The following is a 3,744-nucleotide window of genomic DNA, read 5'->3' on the forward strand; positions in this document are numbered from 1 at the left end:
CCCTCTCAAATTTGGTTCCATTTTGTCCAAAGTCATTAGAAACCTTTGAAGCTTCTATAAAATTGTGATTATTGAAAATAAAAATTGTGAAAAGAAAGATTGAAATTTTATCTTTGCCAAAAGAAAGTAGGAACTAAACAATTGAAATGATGATAGCACAAATAGTATGCAAGATTTAATTTTGATAGCTCCAAATAGGATCAGAAGAGTTCCAAATTTACCTGTATCCTTTGTGGAAAAACTTTAGAGATGGCCAATAATGCCAAATCTCTCTCCCCAAAGCTACAGGACACCTGAAATTTACTCCTCTTTATATACTATTGGGAAACTGTGCTCCAGGAAAACTAGTAGCAGAGAGTCAAAACTTCTTAGTAACTGTGCCTTCATGTTATTTGATACGTTAGAGAAGTTTATTTCAGTGGCAGCCTTAAACGTTTTCAGAAATTAATGACATATATTTATTTTTGTTCAATCTAAGCCTTTATCACAAAAGCAATGTTTCGGTACCAAATGTGCAAAGGCCACACATCGTGCCCACACTGAGATTAAAGCCAAGTCAAGGTCAAAGCCAGGATTGATTACTAAAGTACATACTGAAAGTACCCCATACCCACCCCTTCCCCACCCCCTGGAGTGCTTAGACTATTCTAGTCATTGCCCTATTATAGGGGCCAAGGGTCAAAAACTAAAAATAAAATACGAGATAGGCAAAGGCTGCAGATGCTGAATTGAGATAAATTGAAAGAAAAATTATTCCATGTACCCTAAATAGTCATTGCACATGTCTTACTACACTCAATGTGCCTTACTTGATAGGTTTTGAGCTACATAAATAAGCTCTTTAAAAAGGGACTGTGTCAATATTTTCTTTGCATAATAGTTCAAGCTCAATAAATATTTGTTGAATTTAGTTGAATTTAAAGTGTGAGTAGTCTACAGTCATGCCACCCTGAGCAAACCCCATTCCACCTGATCTCAGAAGCTAAGCAGGGTCGGGCCTTGTTAGTACTTGGATGGGAGACCACCAAGGAAGACCAGATGCTGTAGGTGTAAAAAAATAAAAATAAAAAATAAGGGATTGTAAACTGACAAGGTCCTTGCAATCTGTGAGGTTGATCAAAGGTTGCCTTGCCTAAAATAAATAAATAAATAAATGGATAAACAAACAAACAAACAAATAGTATGAGTAAATAAAAATCTGGCAGGGGATTTTCAGTATGGACAAGTACAATATAAATGAAAAATAATCCAAATTACATATATGTTGAATGTTAAACTCTAGGTTAACAATTAAAGCTCAGAAAGAAACTTTATTGTTAATAACGACAACTTCCTGAGTATGTTGGCCCAATGCTCTACAATTGACAAAAATATCCATAAAATATCAGACATTATCAAATAGTGTATAGGGAAGAAAGAAAAACTATAGATAATTCCCAGGCAAACAATTCAAATCTATTAGTCTTAGAACTTTTACCTCTGTTATAATGTCAGTACAACAAACAAAAGATATGATATTTTCTTTAAAGATAACATGATAACTACTCAGAGGAAAAACAAAAACAAAAAAAGTACATGGAGAAAAGACCGGGAAAAAAAATTCACTCAGAGTGGTAATTATGAATATAGGGGATAGAGGAAAAAGAGGTGCTATTTTTTTCAGTTTTTTATTTCACTGTTATCTAAACTTTCTAGAGTGAGCAGGTACCACCTTTACAATGAAAGTATATTTTTTTAAAAAATAAAGATAAAAATAGAATTGGAGTCCAGAAAAGGATATCTAAAATGAGCAAAAGAAAAAGTGGATTTTATGTATTTGGACAAATCAAAATACGGAGTATGGGATGACAGCAGGCAAGAAAAGGAAACAAACTATTTTATATGGAAGCAAACATGGACTTATTCATTTTGAATAAGGAGAGTTGATGGTGAGGAGACATGTTTCTGACAATCAGAAGAAAAAATTATCCTATCTATGGTAGACAAAATAATGTCCCCCTCCCACCTGACCGCAGCAAATATTTACATCCTAATCCCCAGAACCTGTGAATATGTTACTTTATAAGGCTAAAGGGACTTTGCAGATGTGATTAATTAAAGAACCTTGAAATGAAGATGGTAGCTTCAATTATCCAGGTGGGTGCAATGGAATCACAAGTGTCCTAATAAAAGGGAGTCAGGAGGCTCGGAGTCTGAGAAGTGGATGTGATGGTAGCAGCAGAGGTCAAAGTGTTTCACAGCCATGCGCCGAGGAATGTGGGAAGCCTCTAGAAGCTGTAAAGGGTAAGGAAACCATAAAGGGTAAGGAAACTGATTCCCTTCTACAGCCTGCAAAAGGAATGTAGCCCTGCCAACATCTTGATTTTAGCCCAGTGAGAATGACTTTGGACTTCTGACCATCATAACTGTAAGATAATGTTTGTATTGTTTAAAGCCACTAATTTTGTGTTATCTTATTGCAATAGCAAACTAGTATAGTGCCCAATCATGCATTCATTTGGCTCTGGTTATAGTCATCCATCTGTCATGCCAAACCCTCTTATGCCTCTACCTGAAACATCTCTCCCATCCATCTGCTTAGAGCCTATCTTGTTCTTCAAGAGTAATTAAACTCATCACTTCTGCCTTGGAACCTTTGCCTGCACTGGGCTCTTCCACTGTCTAGTGCCTTCTAACATTGTCCTTTTCAGCACTTACCACTCTTGAGTTGCAATCACTGAAAATTGTTTTCCTGCTTGTACCGCTTTGCCAAGTTCTTGCTTAGTAAGTGACTTTGTTACCTGTTCCCTGGTCATTTGCTGAGTCTCTCCAACAGTATAATAAGTTTGCAGAGAACAGGGCCTACTCCTGTGTGTGTACGCAGCATGCACATGAGTGTCTTCTCTACATATGTTTAATACATAGTTCTCCAACCCCTCCCCCCAAAAGAAAAACACGACATCAAGTAAATGCTCCTTGAAAAAAAGGAGTCAGTCTACAGGCATACTTCATTTTATTGTTTTGCTTTATTGTGCTTCGCAGATGTTGCATATTTTACAAATTGAAGACAAGACCATCCACCAGCAAAAAGACTATGACTCACTTTATTGTGATACTGGCTTTATTGTAGTCTGGAAACAAACTTGTAATATCTATGATGTATGCCTGTACTTTGTAACAAATTATTTCTCAGTAAGCAAAAGGATAAATATCTGTGATTATGTTTTATTCATTTTATTATACTACTTACTAACTTGCTATAAGAAATTAAAGTCATCTATTCAGTTAGTTTTCTCTCCAAGGAGGAACCCTCATTAGCACTTTTCTGGTCACAATTATCTCATTTCCATATTGATGGTCTTTCACTTCAACCACCAGATACAGTATCCGAGACAGCCAAACATATTTATCCTTTTGACATATATTAATTGGGTGCCTACTATGTGCAAATACTCTTTGGGACATGGAAAAACAAATGAATAAATGACAGTTTATCTTATGGAGAGAGAAAGCGATGCAAATAAATATCATCAAGCAAAATAAAGTAAAAATGAAATAACATAATGGTAAAGATATTAATGAGTTCTTTTCCCTTGGAGTAGAAAATCGGTTGTTACTGAGACAGAGTGGTCAACAGGAGAGTAGGTGGTAGTGGTTATGAACCAGGACTTTTGAGTTAAATGAGACTGGATTCAAATCTAGTTCCACCACCCATTGTGTGACCTTGGACAAATTACTTAACTTCCCTGAGCCCAGCTGGCTCAT

This window comes from Pteropus medius, unplaced genomic scaffold (genome assembly GCF_902729225.1).
Source record: "Pteropus medius unplaced genomic scaffold, Ma_sr-lr_union100, whole genome shotgun sequence".
NCBI lineage: Eukaryota > Metazoa > Chordata > Mammalia > Chiroptera > Pteropodidae > Pteropus > Pteropus medius.